This window comes from Oncorhynchus gorbuscha, linkage group LG21 (assembly GCF_021184085.1).
Source record: "Oncorhynchus gorbuscha isolate QuinsamMale2020 ecotype Even-year linkage group LG21, OgorEven_v1.0, whole genome shotgun sequence".
NCBI lineage: Eukaryota > Metazoa > Chordata > Actinopteri > Salmoniformes > Salmonidae > Oncorhynchus > Oncorhynchus gorbuscha.
In genome coordinates, this window is record NC_060193.1 from 36,050,670 (window position 1) to 36,068,301 (window position 17,632).

The 17,632-nt window shown below is 42.8% G+C and overlaps 1 long non-coding RNA gene across 1 annotated transcript in view; it reads left to right on the forward strand.

The window, feature by feature from the left end:
• Nucleotides 1-402: 402 nt before the first annotated feature.
• The window catches only part of LOC124007836, a 43,666-nt gene continuing 26,436 nt past the window's right edge, over nt 403-17,632 (forward strand). The window contains exon 1 of the long non-coding RNA XR_006834022.1: nt 403-653. This is a non-coding gene — a long non-coding RNA (uncharacterized LOC124007836). The remainder of the gene's footprint in view (nt 654-17,632) is intronic.

The window sequence follows — 17,632 nt, forward strand, 5'->3', positions numbered from 1 at the left end:
GAGCTTTACCTAACAAAGACATAGATGACCTGGAGCCAGTGGGTTTGGTGACGAATATGTAGTGAGGACCAGCCAACGAGAGCATACAGGTCGCAGTGGTAGGTAGTATATGGGGCTTTGGTGACAAAACGGATGGCACTGTGATAGACTGTATCCAATTTCCTGAGTAGAGTGTTGGAGGCTATTTTGTAAATGACATCGCCAAAGTCAAGGATCGGTAGGATAGTCAGTTTTACAAGGATTTGTTTAGCAGTATGAGTGAAGGAGGCTTTGTTGCGAAATAGGAAGCCAATTCTCGATTTAACTTTGGATTGGAGATGCTTAATGTGAATCTGGAAGGAGAGTTTATAGTCTAGCCAGACAACCATCCAGAGTAGTGATGCTAGTCGGGCGGGCGGGTGTGGCCAGTGATCGGTTGAAGAGCATGTGTTTCGTTTTTCTAGCATTTAAGAACAGTTGGATGCCACGGAAGGAGTGTTGTATGGCGTTGAAGCTCGTTTGGAGGTTTGTTAATAACACAGTGTCAAGAAGGGCCAGATGTGTACAGAATGGTGTCGTCTGGCTGGAGGTGGATCAAAGAATCAACCGCAGCAAGAGCGACATCATTGATATATACAATCAATACATTGATTGATGAATTATGTTACACAAAGGTAATTACCATACATTTTTTCTAAACTTATCCAATCTGTTAGTTTGACTTATTGCACCCATTACTGAAATAGTTGTTCCGGTTAATATGGTTTAGGTAGTCATTTATTACTAACCCTGGCAGTCATTCTGTATGCAGATTGTGGGTGAATAAAGGTTGTAATTGTTGGCTATCCTGCAAAATGTTCTACTTTGAAAAACTATGTTGCGTGTGAAAATGTATTGGATTTGGGGTTACTTCTAAATTGAAGAGTTCACTGGCATTGTAGTGGAAATTCACATTTCATCAAAATGCAGAAAGTCATTCAAATGCAGTCCAAAATGTGGGTCGCATCAGTCTGATTAAACTTTGTCTATCTGATCAAGCATTATGTCTGGCGCTTTTAGTGAGAGATGCTGGTTACATATTAAATATCATGCTATTGTTCCATTGCAAAGCTTTGTAAGGACATACAGTAGCATAGCCTGTGTCTTCTTTTGTTCAGAACTTATCTTCAAAAGCAGTTAATTTGTTGTTGCAAGAATCCACCATGCACTCGTGGTTGGGAATGGGTAATTCTTGAATTGCAGTAACATTTGGGCATGGCATAAATGTGGGTATTTGGGTAAATTTGACGTATTTCGGTACATCTTTCTATTCCAAATCAACCATTATGATAACAATTTGCCACCAGTAACACCAATGACGGTAACATCAATGACACATTTTAAGATTTTTTATTAACCATTTTATTAAATGGAGGTCACAGACGCTCCAATCCAAGGTCATTAAACCTTTACAAATAATTTACTGAGGTGATATGATGAATACTTTTGCTCACAATGTAATTTCCATTCATTTAAATTCAGTAACACCAAATACACTTTTTATTTATACACACCAGATCATCAATGGAATCCTCAAATGTATGACATACTAAAAGTATGTGATTTGCTAATAAATAATTACCTTTAATATATACCCCTCCCCCAATACCAATGACCTCTGAAGGGAATGGTCTAGTTTTCAAGGCGGTAACACCAAAACAATATAGATATATCAATAACCTTCTTTGTTTTATTGATCTATAGAATTAAGTAAATACTTTTGTTTACTTTCTAGCATTCAAATTAATATAAAGATAGATCTGTAAACCCCAAAAACATGTCACAACAACTCCACTCATTACAACTGGTACACCCCTATTTGCTTGCCCTAATGTTGCATTATGTTTTATTATTGCTCATCAAAAACATGTATGCTGTGTAACTATTTGTTTTTGTAAAGTGTTTTCATGGTTTCAAAGGCAAGGGACCTAAATGTCACCCAAATTCAAGAATGACCCGGGTGGAGTTCAAGCTACAAAATAGCCACTAGAGAGCAGCATCTATCTTTATTGTCATTGACTAGTTTATTCTACATGTATTGTATGTCTTGGGAATGAACTGAAGGTTCGAAAGTTGACAAAAGCATGACCTAGAATGATTCACAAGGGTGTGCCTCACTCTTTAGGTTGGCATGACCTAGAATGATTCACAGGGGTGTGCCTCACTCTGTAGCACTCAGGGAGAAAGAGCTCGCTCATATTTGCCAAATAACATGTAGTGAAAGCCCAAAATAATCAAACCAGTTCTAGACTATTTAAACTGCATTAGGCAAACACTAAAGCAAAAGACATCTTTATGTTATGAAAGCAGATCTGTTTGGTTTTATTTGCCCTGTCCCGATCCCATATACCCTTAGAAATGTGCTAGTTTCTACATGTAGGGTCTTTTGTTGTGTGGGCTTGTGGTTTTGTTTTTTCTCTCTGAATAAAACGTAATAGATCCGAACTGGTTTTGTCTAACCAGAGGCTTTCCTAGTTCATTGATAGTGTTATTAAAACAACTTAATCATTTTGCAACCTAATCAGGTTATAGAATCACTCTCAAATGGATCACAACTGCTTTATATTTTAATCCGATCTCCTTAATCTCCTTTCGCATCACATCGTCCACTAAAAAGCCATTGCAGACCTCCTTAAATTACCTCCCATGTATTTCAATGTCACTCTGGACACATGTTAAATCAGTTACAGTGATCACATTAGCTATGTGCACAGCACATAAACACAATCTACATTAGCTCATATTAAATAACTTTGGTGCCAGAACCTGTCCCTTCCATGAAAACATGAAGTCAACTGCAGTCCTTTCACCCATCTCTGAGGGAAAATAATCAACCTTTGTTGTCTAGAGTGAGGTAGCTCTCGTTTCCTGCCCTCAACTCTATATTTCACCACATTTTCACAGATCAAAACAAATATACAAGTATCATCTGCTTGTTTGTGTAAGAAGGGCATTTTTCACATGATTAGGCCAATGAAAAAAAGTTAGTGGGTGTTTAAATGGGAAAGTCCTCTCCCGAACGACTGTTTCCTGTAATGCGAGCCGGCAGGTCTTTTTCAGGCTTGTTGGGCTCACCTGCGCTGCTTCCCTCCTCGCTCTGGGCTATATTTAGCCCTGTGACCTCTGATCCCTCATAGATGGGATCATGCCCCACTGAGGGTGGCTCTTGGCTGACTGGCGCCCGGGTTGTTTGGAAGCCACATGGCTTTAAGTGCCTCAATATGACACTGTGGGAACCAAGCTTGTGGGAGAGAGAGGGCTTAGGCAATGACCGTAAGATCACTACCGTGCATGTGTGTCTTGCAATTACCCTGACCTACTGTGAAGGGTATTTATATAATTTTGTATATTTGAAAGTTGTATGGTTATTTATGTTTATTGGTGGTTGTAGTCCTGCCAAAGCGATGGGGTAAATACATTTGAATTCAATCCCTTTTTTGACAGGGCCCTTTTAATTTGAAAGAAACCTTCCATACATATTTGCCCATTGTAGAAGTGCTCATAAATGTACCTTTTGGACCTGAATGCCAAAACATTAAAGAGATAAAGGTGCTCAAAGTTGACCCCTTTTGCATAATCCACCCACTTTAGACATCCATGTCTTCATCACTGGAAAAGATCAACGGTTGAGATTTATATAATTTATAAGCTTACTAACAGGTTGTCAAACTATTTTATAATTTCTGGGAAAAAAGTATTTAAAACAAGATTCTGTACTTTTTTAACCTTTAACACTCTTTTGCATCATCTAAAGTTGTGTTGTGCCCTCCATCGGTTGAGACACAACATGTTCTTGAATACAGGGTGGGGGTCATGTTTTGGCTGATAAGTGTACTAAAATGGGAATAAAATTGAAATGGCAACTTTTGTTGGTTGAAGATCCACACATCAGAGAATGTTGACTTGAAAGGGAATATCTGTTGTTGTAAATTATACTGTCAATCCTTCATAGAAAACATATTGAAATCATAGAAATATAGATAATAGAATAAACATGACCTTTTAAGTTGACATTCAAAATGGATGGACTGGCGATCATCTTTATGATAGTAATTAGAAGTTAAAATGTCAATTCAATAAAAATGTCAATGGAGTACCAGCTAAATTGCAGCTGTCTGAAGGGATAAGTCCATTCTATGAATCATATTTCTATGATTGAAATGACACTGTCTTCAAGACTATGTTGTGTCTCAACCGATGGTGGAAACAACACAAAAAGCTCAGATGATATGAAATAGGGTCTAAGCTACAACATATATGGAGTTTTAGAAAATTGACATTAAAAGTTTACAAATTATATCATTTTTTTTAATACTTTTTTTCAATAAATAAAAAAACACTACATGCTTTTAAATTAAATCTAACTCTGTTTATATTTTCCATTGATGAAGACATGGATGTCACATGGTATGGTGGGGTATACGAAATGGGTCAACTTTGAGCACCTTTATCACCTTTGAACACATTTACCTCCTGATTGTTTTGGCATTCAAACAAAAAGTTCATTTAAACAAAAAGTCACTTTCTGACCACTTCTTCCATGGGCAAACATGTAGGGAAAATGTTGTTTAAATCAAAAAGGATGCTATCAAAAAGTTATTGAATTCAAAAATGGATATACCCTATGGCCATAAAATATTGCCTATGTTATTTTGTAGTGTTCTTGATATGTCAATCTGTACAAATAACAAGCCAACGTCCCTAGGCACATATACAGTGGCGTGCGAAAGTGGCATTTTTCCTATTTTGTTGCCTTTGTATCATTTGATTGACACAACATGCCTACCACTTTGAAGATGCAAAATTTTTTTTATTGTGAAACAAACAAGAAATAAGACAAAGAAAACAGAAAAATTGAGTGTGCATAACTAAAAATAACATAAAATCAATACTTTGTAGAGCCACCTTTTGCTGCAAGTCTCTTGGGGTATGTTTCTACAAGCTTGGCCCATCTAGCCACTGAACTTCTCCAGCTCTTTCAAGTTGGATGGGTTCCGCTGGTGTACAGCAATCTTTAAACCACTCGAGTGTTGCTTTAGCAGTATGCTTAGGGTCATTGTCCTGCTGTTTCAAATCTCTGAAAGACTGAAACAGGTTTCCCTCAAGAATTTCCCTGTATTTAGCACTATCCATCATTCCTTCAATTCTGACCAGTTTCCCAGTCCCAGCTGATGAAAAACATCCCCACAGCATGATGCTGCCACCACCATATGGTGTTCTCGGGGTGATGGAGGTGTTGGGTTTGTGCCAGACAGCTTTTTCCATGATGGCCAAAAAGCTCCATTTGAAAGCCCAGCTCTGTGGAGTGTATGTCTTAAGGTGGTCCTATGGACAGATACTCCAATCTCCTCTGTGGGGCTTTGCAGATCCTTCAGCGTTATCTTTGGTCTCTTTGTTGCCTCTGATTAATACCTTCCTTGATCGGTTCGTGAGTTTTGGTGGGTAACCCTTTCTTGGCAGGTTTGTTGTGGTGACATATTCTTTACATGTTTTAATAATGGATTTAATGGTGCTCCGTGGGATGTTTCAGATTTTTTTTGTAACCCAACCCTGATCTGTCCCTGACCTGTTTGGAGAGCTCCTTGGTCTTCATGGTGCCGCTTGCTTGGTGGTGCCCCTTGTTTAGTGGTGTTGCAGACTCTGGGGCCTTTCAGAACAGGTATAGATATACTGAGATCGTGTGACACTTAGATTGCACATAGGTGGACTTTTTTAAACGAATAATGTGACTTCTGAAGGTAGTTGGTTGCACCAGATCTTATTTAGGGGCTTCATAACAAAGGGGGTGAACACATATGCACACACCACTTTTCAGTTTTATATTTCTTTACATTTATGTAAAGTTTTTTTTTTCAATTCACTTCACCAATTTGGACTATTTTGTGTATGTCCATTACATGAAATCCAAATAAAAATCCATTTAAATTACAGATGGTAATGCAACAAATTAGGAAAAACGCCAAGGGGGATGAATACTTTTGAGATTGCACCAAAGTGTAACAACGGAGCTACACTGGGGCATCACGAAAGCAGTAGGGTTTTACACTGGGAGAGGTTGGCGTGAAAAGCGAAAGCCACTTCATCAAGTATTCTTGGGTGCGAACCCTTCATCCAGTATAGCAGCCATGCCATTTTGAAGTGGTTCTGGTCAATCAGACATTGTGAGGATCACATTTTGTTTACTAAAGCACCTAGAGCCTAATGTGTGAGTGTCAGGACCATCTCACCCAGATGAGCACATATACTCTCTCTCTCTCTCTCTCTCTCTCTCTCTCTCTCTCTCTCTCTCTCTCTCTCTCTCTCTCTCTCTCTCTCTCTCTCTCTCTCTCTCTCACACACACACACACACACACACACACACACACACACACACACACACACACACACACACACACACACACACACACACACACACACACACACACACACATACACACACACACACACACACACACACACAGGTCAAGATAACAACACCCACCTGTTGCACGCGCTCCAGCAGGTATATCTCACTGGTCACCCCCAAAAGCCAACACCTCTTTGGCCGCCTTTCCTTCCAGTTCTCTGCTGCCAATGACTGGAACGAATTGCAAAAATCAATGAAGCTGGAGACTTAAATTTCCCTCAATAACTTTAAACATCGGCTATCCGAGCAGCTAACCGATCACTGCAGCTGTACATAGCCCATTTGTAAATAGCCCATCCAATCTACCTACCTCATTCCCATATTGTTTTATTTACTTTTCTGCTCTTTTGCACACCAGTATTTCTACTTGCACATCATCATCTGCACATCTATCACTCCAGTGTTAATTTGCTAAAGTATAATGACTTGCTACTATGGCCTATTTATTGCCTTACCTCCTCACGCCTTTTGCACACACTGTATATAGACTTTCTTTTTTTCTATTGTGTTATTGATTGTACGCTTGTTTATTCCATGTGTAACTCTGTGTTGTTGTTTGTGTTGCACTGCTTTGCTTTGTCTTGGCCAGGTCGCAGTTGTAAATGAGAACTTGTTCTCAACTAGCCTACCTGGTTAACTAAAGGTGAAAAATAAAAATATTATTTTTTACCTTCATTTAACTAGGCAAGTCAGTTAAGAACAAATTCTTATTTTCAATGAGAGCCTAGGAACAGTGGGTAGGGGCAGATTTGTACCTTGTCAGCTCGGGGATATGAACTTGCAACCTTTCGGTTACTAGTCCAACGATCTAACCACTAGGCTACCCTGCCGCCATTATGATTTACAGCTACTCACAGATACTGCACCTGGTATAGGCCTGATTACCAACAATGACGAGACAGCCTACAGGGAGAAGGTGAGGCCCCTGGCGGAGTGGGGCCAGTAAAATAATATCTCCCTCAACGTCAACAAATAAATGAGCTGATCGTGGACTTGGAAACAGCAGAGGGACGACGGAACCGCAGTAGAGAAGGTGGAAAGCTTCAAGTTCCTCGGTGTACACATCACTGATGATCTGAAATGGTCCGCCCACAAAGACAGTGTGGTGAAGAAGGCGCAACAGCGCTCAGGAGGCTGAAGAAATTCGGCTTGGCCCTTAACACCCTCACAATTGAGAGCATCCTGTCGGGCTGCATTACCGCCTGGTACGGCAACTGCACCACCCGCAACAAGAGGGCTCTCCAGAGGGTGGTACGGTCTGCCTAACGCATTACCGGGAGAAAACTACCTGCCCTCCACGACACCTACAGGAAGGCCAAAAAGACCATCAAGGACAACAACCACATGAGCCACTACCTGTTCACCCCGCTTTCATCCAGAAGGTGAGATGCATCAAAGCTGGGACCGAGAGACTGAAAAACAGCTTCTATCTCAAGGCCATCCGACTGTTAAATAACCATCACTAGGCTACCACCCGGCTACTCAACCCTACACCTTAGAGGCTGCTGCCCTATATACATATTTTTGGAATCACTGGCCACTGTAATAATGGAACACTAGTCACGTTAATCATGTTTACATAATGCTTTACGCATCTCATATGTATATACTGTGTTCTATTCTACTGTATTTTAGTCAATACAACTCTGGCATTGCTCATCGTAATATTATATATTTCTTTATTAGATTATTTTACTTTTAGATTTGTGTATTGTTGTGAATTGTGAGATACGTAGTTGTTATATTGCACTGTTGGAGCTAGGAGCACAAGCATTCGCTACACCCGCAATAATATCTGCTAAATATGTGTATGTGACCAATAAAATAAAATTTTAATTGATATGTTTTTATCACTCTTCAGGGTTCAGCCTAAATCTAAGTCTTAGTCACAGAAACAAATCCAAACAGGCAAGCAATTACGAGTGGGAAAAGTAAACATTTTAAATAGTTATAATGGTGCTGATATTGGTGCTGTATGTTTGTCCAGTTTCCATATAGTGATGAAACTTAGGCTTAGAAGTGTTTTAATGATTCATCATTCTTACAACGGCCGAAGATGTAACATGCGTTTCCCAAAACACCATGCAGTGAGAACATTTGCTATGTGTGTCGTTGAGGCATAGTGTCGCAACTTACAGGATCAAAAGAAAACCAGTGGTGCTCTTGGATCAGCTTTCTCCATTCAAATCTTACCTTACCATTATAATTACCCCATAATACCGATGACGGATCAGCTCCTAGAGAGATATTACCACCTATTGCTGCAAATATGGATGCGGCTTATTATGCTTAGACTACCCAACAATAATGCACAAAATTGGGCACATCATAACAAATTAGGACTCAATTGAATGAACATGAAATTGAATTAAATATGATTGAAATGTGCTATATACATGTACAGTTGAAGTCGTAATTTTACATACACCTTAGCCAAAGACATTTAAACTCAGTTTTCACAATACCTGACATTTAATCCCTGTTTTAGGTCAGTTAGGATCACCATTTTTTTTAAGAATGTGAAATGTCAGAATAATTGTAGAGAGAATGATTTATTTCAGCTTTCATTTCTTTAATCACATTTCCAGTGGGTCAGAAGTTTACATACACTCAATTAGTATTTGGTAGCATTGCCTTTACATTGTTTAACTTGGGTCAAATGTGTCGGGTAGCCTTCCACAAGCTTCCCACAATAAGTTGCGTGAATTTTGGCCCATTCCTCCTGACAGAGCTGGTGTAACTGAGTCAGGTTAGTAGGCCTCCAAAATGGTCATTGTCCAATTTGAAGACCCATTTGCGACCAAGCTTTAACTTCCTGACTGATGTCTTGAGATGCTGCTTCAATATATCCAAATAATGTTCTCTTCCTCATGATGCCATCTATTTTGTGAAGTGCACCAGTCCCTCCTGCTGCAAAGCAACCCCACAACATGATGCTGCCACCCCCATACCTCACGGTTGGGATGGTGTTCTGCGGCTTGCAAGCATCCCCCTTTTTCCTCCAAACACAACAATGGTCATTATGGCCAAACAGTTCTATTTTTGTTTCATCAGACCAGAGGACATTTCTCCAAAAAGTACGATATTTGTCCCCATGTGCAGTTTTGGAGCAGTGGCTTCTTCCTTGCTGAGGGGCTTTTCAGGTTATGTGGATAAAGATATTGTATTACAGTGGATATAGATACTTTTGTACCTGTTTCCTCCAGCATCTTCACAAGGTCCTTCTGGGATGGATTTCCACTTTTTGCACCAAAGTACGCTCATCTCTAAGAGACAGAACGTGTCTCCTTCCTGAGTGGTATGACGGCTATGAGGTCCCTTGTTGTTTAGACTTGCGTACTATTGTTTGTACAGATGAACGTGGTACCTTCAGGAATTTGGCAATTGCTCTCAAGGATGACGTGGTACCTTCAGGAATTGTAGACTTGTGGAGGTTCTTCTTTTGATTTTCCCATGATGTCAAGTAAAGAGGCCCAGAGTTTGAAGGCAGGCCTTGAAATACATCCACAGGGACATCTCCAATTGACTCAAATGATATCAATTAGCCTATCAGAAACTTCTAAATCTATGATATAATTTTCTGGAATTTTCCAAGCTGTTTAAAGGCACAGTTAACTGACCCACTGAAATTGTGATACAGTGAATTATATGTAAAACAAACTCTGTCTGTAAACAATTGTTGGAAAAATGGCTTGTGTCATGCACAAAGTAGATGTCCTAACCGACTTGACAAAACTATAGTTTGTTAACAAGAATTTTGTGGAATGGTTGAAAAACGAGTTTTAATGACTCCAACCTAAGTGTATATAAACTTCCGACTTCAACTGTATACAAAAGTATGTGGACACCACTTCAAATGTGTGAATTTGGCTATTTCAGCCACACCCATTGCTGACAGGTGTATACAATCGAGCACACAGCCATGCAATCTCAATAGACAGACTTTTGCAGTAGAATGGCGTTAATGAAGAGTTCAGTGACTTTCAACGTGGAATAATGGTTTGGGACTGTTTTTCATGGTTCGGGCTAGGCCCCTTAGTTCCAGTGAAGGGAAATCTTAACGCTACAGCACACAATGACATTCTTTACGATTTTGTGTTTCCAACTTTTTGGCAACAGTTTGGGGATGGCCCTTTCCTGTTTCAGCATCCCAGGCTCCCTCATTGATCGGAAATCACATTACATGTGTTAACGATACTGTTAAATAGCCATCACTAGCACATTAGGCTGCTGCCCTATATACATAGAGTTGGAATCACTGGCCACTTTAATAATGGAACACTAGTCATTAGGCATTACTCATCTCATATGTATATACTGTATTCTATTCTACTGTATCTTAGTCTATGCCGCTCTGACATTGCTCGCCCCAAATATTTACATCTTAATTCCATTCATTTACCTTAGATTTGTGTGTATTGTTGTGAGATTGTTAGATATTACTGTTATATATTACTGCACTGTTAGAGCTAGAAACACAAGCATTTCACTACACCTGCAATACACATGTTTAGAAGATGTTATGTGACAAATACATTTTATTTGATGGCAGTGGGTGTAAAGCCATAACACATAATTCTTTCCAGCAGCAGACTATGATCGATAATGTCCAAATCCTCACTGAAGTCTAACAAAATAGCCCCCTCAATCTTTTTATCATATTTCTCTCAGCCAATCATCAGTAATTTGTGTGAGTGCTGTGCTTGTTGAATGTCCTTCCCTATAAGCGTGCTGAACATCTGTTGTCAATTTGATTACTGTAAAATAGCATTGTATCTGGTCAAACACTATTTTCTGTATCTGGTCAAACACTACCAACTATAAGGGTTGGTAACAGGCTGATTGGTCGGGTATTTGAGCCAGGAAAGAGTGCTTTACTATTCTTAGGAAAGGGAATGACTTTTTCTTCCTTCCAGGCCTGAGGGAACACACTTTCTAGTAGGCTTAATTTAAGATATGGCAAATAGGAGTGGCAATATCCTCTGCCATTATCCTCAGTAGTTTTCCATCCAAGTTGTCAGACCCGGTTGCTTGTCAATATTTTTTTTACCTCTTCCACACTCACTTTACTAAATTCCAAACTACAATGATTGTCTTTCATAATTTGGTCAGAAATACTTGGATGTCTAGTGTCAGCGTTTGTTGCTGGCATGTCATGCCTAAATTTGCCAATCTCACCAATGAAAAAGATATTAAAGTAGTTGGGAATATCAGTGGGTTTTGTGATGAATGAGCCATCTTTTGAAAGCCATCATTGACTCAGCGGGTTTTGTCAAACATGACTCGGGACTTACACATTGCCACAATCATACCCTGGATCTAGTTTTGTCCCGTGGAATTGTTATGCAGGTGAGTGAGGACCCAAAAGCGACTTAACAGAAACAGAGTTTATTCAAGTCCAAACAGAAAATAACAAATCCTGAATCCTTAACAGGAAATGTCCAAACGGGGAATAACAGAAATCCTCTAGTCTGTAGAGGGGAATAACAGGATAAGCGGCCACAGACTGCAGGTCGCTTCGGGGTAGGCGCAGGTCGTAGCTGACAGAGACACCTGCTCACACGCAGCATCTGATGAAGGCAAAAACACGACAGGACGGAACAAGAACACAGCACAGCAAACAAGGATCCGACAAGGACAGAAGCAGAAACGAAGAGAGAAATAGAGACTTAATCAGAGGGCAAAATAGGGGACAGGTATGAAAGAGTAAACGAGGTCGTTAGGAGAATGAGGAACAGCTGGGAGCAGGAACGGAACGATAGAGAGAGAGAGGGAAAGAGAGAGGGAAAGAAACCTAATAAGACCAGCAGGGGGAAACGAATAGAAGAGAAAGCACAGGGACAAGACATGACAATCTATGACAATACATGACAGTACCCCCCCACTCACCGAGCGCCTCCTGGCGCACTCGAGGAGGAACCCTGGCGGCAACGGAGGAAATCATCGATCAACGAACGGTCCAGCACGTCCCGAGATGGAACCCAACTCCTCTCCTCAGGACCGTACCCCTCCCAATCCACTAAGTACTGGTGACCACGTCCCCGAGAACGCATGTCCATAATCTTCCGGACCCTGTAGATAGGTGCGCCATCGACAAGGACGGGGGGGGGGGGGGAGACGAACGGGGGCGCGAAGAAAAGGCTTGACAAAGGAGACATGGAAGACAGGGTGGACGCGACGAAGATGTCGCGGAAGAAGAAGTCGCACTGCGACAGGATTAACGACCTGAGAAATACGGAACGGACCAATGAACCGCGGGGTCAACTTGCGAGAAGCTGTCGTAAGGGGAAGGTTACGAGTGGAAAGCCATACTCTCTGACCGCGACAATACCTAGGACTCTTAGTCCTACGCTTATTGGCGGCTCTCACAGTCTGCGCCCTATAATGGCAAAGTGCAGACCTGACCCTCCTCCAGGTGCGCTCACAACGTTGGACAAAAGCCTGAGCGGAGGGAACGCTGGACTCGGCGAGCTGGGACGAGAACAGAGGGGGCTGGTACCCAAGGCTACTCTGAAAAGGAGATAGCCCGGTCGCAGACGAAGGAAGCGAGTTGTGAGCGTCTTCTGCCCAGGGGAGCTGTTCTGCCCAAGACGCAGGGTTTCGAAAAGAAAGACTGCGTAAGATGCGACCAATAGTCTGATTGGCCCGTTCTGCTTGACCGTTAGACTGGGGATGAAAACCGGAAGAGAGACTGACGGAAGCACCAATCAAACGACAAAACTCCCTCCAAAACTGAGACGTGAATTGTGGACCTCTGTTCGAAACGGCGTCTAACGGAAGGCCATGAATTCTGAACACATTCTCAATGATGATTTGTGCCGTCTCTTTAGCGGAAGGAAGCTTAGCGAGGGGAATAAAATGAGCCGCCTTAGAGAACCTATCGACAACCGTTAGAATAACAGTCTTCCCCGCTGACGAAGGCAGACCGGTAATAAAGTCTAAGGCGATGTGAGACCATGGTCGAGAAGGAATGGGAAGCGGTCTGAGACGACCGGCAGGAGGAGAGTTACCTGACTTAGTCTGCGCGCAGTCCGAACAAGCAGCCACGAAACGGCGCGTGTCACGCTCCTGAGTAGGCCACCAAAAGCGCTGGCGAATAGAAGCAAGCGTACCCTGAACGCCGGGGTGGCCAGCTAACTTGGCAGAGTGAGCCCACTGAAGAACGGCCAGACGAGTAGAAACAGGAACGAAAAGAAGGTTACTAGGACAAGCGCACGGCGACGGAGTGTGAGTGAGTGCTTGCTTTACCTGTCTCTCAATTCCCCAGACAGTCAACCCGACAACACGCCCTTCAGGGAGAATCCCCTCGGGGTCGGTAGAGGCTACAGAAGAACTGAAGAGACGGGATAAAGCATCAGGCTTGGTGTTCTTAGTGCCCGGACGATAAGAAATCACGAACTCGAAATGAGAGAAAAACAACGCCCAACGAGCCTGACGCGCATTGAGTCGTTTGGCAGAACGGATGTACTCAAGGTTCTTATGGTCAGTCCAAATGACAAAAGGAACGGTCGCCCCCTCCAACCACTGTCGCCATTCGCCTAGGGCTAAGCGGATGGCGAGCAGTTCGCGGTTTCCCACATCATAGTTACGTTCCGACGGCGACAGGCGATGAGAAAAATACGCGCAAGGATGGACCTTATCGTCAGAATGGGAGCGCTGGGACAGAATGGCTCCCACGCCCACCAGGGTTACCAGATACTGTGAGGGTTAAAGGTAGTGTTTCCCATAATATACTGGGGAGAGGACTACCATCCAAGGCGAACATGGCCGTGGGCTCCCCTAACTGTCTGAGAGGAATGTCATGTTCCCGAGCTCATGCTTCGTCCATAAAACAGCCCTCAGCCCCAGAGTCTATCAAGGCACTGCAGGAAGCTGCCGAACCGGTCCAGCGTAGATGGACCGACAAGGTAGTACAGGATCTTGATGGAGAGACCTGAGTAGTAGCGCTCACCAGTAGCCCTCCGCTTACTGATGAGCTCTGGCTTTTACTGGACATGAAATGACAAAATGTCCAGCAGAACCGCAATAGAGACAGAGGCGGTTGGTGATTCTCCGTTCCCTCTCCTTAGTCGAGATGCGAATACCTCCCAGCTGCATGGGCTCAACACCTGAGCCAGTGGGGGGAGATGGTAGTGATGCGGAGAGGGGGGACACCGTTAACGCAAGCTCTCTTCCACGAGCTCGGTGACAAAGATCTACCCGTCGTTCTATGCGGATGGCGAGTTCAATCAAAGAATCCACGCTGGAAGGAACCTCCCGGGAGAGAATCTCATCCTTAACCTCAGCGTGGAGTCCCTCCAGAAAACGAGCGAGCAACGCCGGCTCGTTCCAGTCACTGGAGGCAGCAAGAGTGCGAAACTCTATAGAGTAATCCGTTATGGATCGATCACCTTGACATAGGGAAGCCAGGGCCCTGGAAGCCTCCTTCCCAAAAACTGAACGATCAAAAACCCGTATCATCTCCTCTTTAAAGTTCTGATACTCGTTAGTACACTCAGCCCTTGCCTCCAAGATAGCCGTGCCCCACTCACGAGCCCGTCCAGTAAAGAGAGATATGATGTAGGCGATACGAGCTCTACCCCTTGAGTATGTGTTGGGCTGGAGAGAGAACACAATATCACACTGGGTGAGAAACGAGCGGCATTCAGTGGGCTGCCCAGAGTAACACGGTGGGTTATTAATTCTTGGTTCCGGAGACTCGGAAGCCCAGGAAGTAGCTGGTGGATCGAGACGGAGATTGTGAAACTGTCTTGAGAGGTCGGAGACCTGAACGGCCAGGGTCTCAACGGCATGACGAGCAGCAGACAATTCCTGCTCGTGTCTGCCGAGCATCGCTCCCTGGATCTCGACGGCTGAGTTGCGAGGATCCGTAGTCGCTGGGTCCATTCTTGGTCGGATCCTTCTGTTATGCAGGTGAGTGAGGACCCAAAAGCGACTTAACAGAAACAGAGTTTATTCAAGTCCAAACAGAAAATAACAAATCCTGGATCCTTAACAGGAAATGTCCAAACGGGGAATAACAGAAATCCTCTAGTCTGTAGAGGGGAATAACAGGATAAGCGGCCACAGACTGCAGGTCGCTTCGGGTAGGCGCAGGCCGTAGCTGACAGAGACACCTGCTCACACGCAGCATCTGATGAAGGCAAAAACACGACAGGACGGAACAAGAACACAGCACAGCAAACAAGGATCCGACAAGGACAGAAGCAGAAACGAAGAGAGAAATAGAGACTTAATCAGAGGGCAAAATAGGGGACAGGTGTGAAAGAGTAAACGAGGTCGTTAGGAGAATGAGGAACAGCTGGGAGCAGGAACGGAACGATAGAGAGAGAGAGGGAAAGAGAGAGGGAAAGAAACCTAATAAGACCAGCAGGGGGAAACGAATAGAAGAGAAAGCACAGGGACAAGACATGACAATCTATGACAATACATGACAGGAATAGTACCGTGCAATATCGAAAAGCACTGCTACTCAATCAGCCTACCTTTTCAACCTGATTCCCTATTTTTTCAACAATCTTCCCCCCAAAAATATATGCCGTTGCAAAGCTAATTAAAAAGCAGTATTCCCCAAGTGAGGATGGCCTTCACTTCAGCAGTGATGAATTCATGAACTTTAGACAAAAAAAAATGATGATCATTATAAAGCAAACTTCTGACCTCGCTTTGAATTGACATATTTCTTCAAAACTCAGTTGTCCTGAGTTTGCACAGAAATGCCATGAACTCGGATCAAGTTTTTTAATCCTGTATCTCAACACATTCATTACTGCACATTCATTTATTCCAACTAATATATCAAGAGCTACTTCCTGTGCTTGGCCTTCCTATATTGAACATAATAAATGGCTCCCTATCCTCTGGATGTGTACGTAACTGACTAAAAGTGGCAGTAATAAAGCCGGAAAAAGCCAAACTGTGACCCAGAAATGTTTTAAAACTATCGGCCTATATAAAATCTCTCATTCCTCTCAATTTTGGGGAAAACAACTGTTGCTCAGCAACTCACTGCCTTCCTGAAGACAAATAAATGCATACAAAACGCTCCAGTCTGCTTTTAGACACCATCATATTACTGAGACCACACTTGTGAAGGTGTTAGAGTTCCTTTAAATGGCGTCAGACCATGGCTCTGCGTCTGTCCTTGTGCTCTTAGACCTTAGTGCCTCTTTTGACACCATCAATCACCAGATTATTTTGGAAAGATTGGAAACCCTAATTGTTCTACGTGGATAAGTTCTTGCCTGATTTAGATCTGTTGGAAATGTATATACAAATGTATACAAAATAAAAACGGTAATACCTTATTTACATACGTATTCAGACCCTTTGCTATGAAAATTTGAAATTGAGCTCAGGTGCATCCTGTTTCCATTGATCATCCTTGAGATGTTTCTACAACTTGACTGAGGTAAATTCAATTGATTGGACATGATTTGGAAAGGCACACATCTGTCTATAAAATATCCCCCAGTTGACAGTGCATGTTAGAGCAAAAACCAAGCCATGAAGTCAAAGGAATTGTCCGTAGCGCTCCGAGACAGGATTGTGTAGAGGCACAGATCTGGGGAAGGGTACCAAAATATCAACAGCATTGAAGGTCCCCAAGAACAGTGGCCTCCATCATTCTTAAATGGAAGAAGTTTGGAACCACCAAGACTCTTCCTAGAGCTGAGTAATCAGGGGAGGTGAGAGGTGACCATGACAGAGCTCCAGAGTTCCTCTGTGGACATGGGAGAACCTTCCAGAAGGTCAACCATCTATGCACCTTACCAATCAGGCCAGGTAGAGTGGACAAATGGAAGCCACTCAATAAAAGGCACATGACAGCCCACTTGGAGTTTGCCAAAAGGCACCTAAAGGAGTCTCCAACAATGAGAAACAAGATTCTCTGGACTGATAACTAGATTGAACTTTTCAGCCTGAATGCCAAGCGTCATGTCTGGAGGAAACCTTGTACCATCCATATGGTGAAGCACGGTGGTGGCAGCATCATGCTGTGGGGATGTTTTTCAGTGGCAGGGACTGGGACACTAGTCAGGATCAAGGGAATTTGGCTTGTCACCTAAAACCCTCAGAAACTTTTACAGATGCACAATTGAGAGCATCCTGTCTGGCTTTATCACCGCATGGTACGGCAACTGCATTGCCCTCAACCGCAAGGCTCTCCAGAAGGTGGTGCAGTCTGCACAGCGCATTACCGGGGAC